The following is a 401-nucleotide window of genomic DNA, read 5'->3' as shown; positions in this document are numbered from 1 at the left end:
TTAATGTATCTAACAGTCTTTGCTCTTGCAGATCATTTAATTCTGAAGATATAATAACAGGTAGTGTAGATGAGTCTCCCAAAAACACATACTTCAACTGGTTAGGCAATATTTTCAACTCAAATTCAGGTGGTTTTATAATTGACGAAGTTAGATTCTTATCAGCAATTTTTGTAATATATATTATCTCAAATCTTCCCTAAACATAATCTAATTCTTTATTCTCTATTTCATCCAAAATAACTTCATCACTATCTTCAAATTATTTTTTCTCTTCAAAATGTTCTTTAAAATGCTCATTCAATAGATGTTCACTAATTTCCATGCAAAAACATTCATTATCTCTTTCAACAGCAGGGTATTTCATAGATTTCACAATGTTAAAAGTCACTTCTTGATCA

This window comes from Phalaenopsis equestris, unplaced genomic scaffold (assembly GCF_001263595.1).
Source record: "Phalaenopsis equestris unplaced genomic scaffold, ASM126359v1 Scaffold000106, whole genome shotgun sequence".
NCBI lineage: Eukaryota > Viridiplantae > Streptophyta > Magnoliopsida > Asparagales > Orchidaceae > Phalaenopsis > Phalaenopsis equestris.
The sequence above is the reverse complement of the archived record's forward strand: the minus strand, read 5'-3'. Positions refer to the sequence as shown.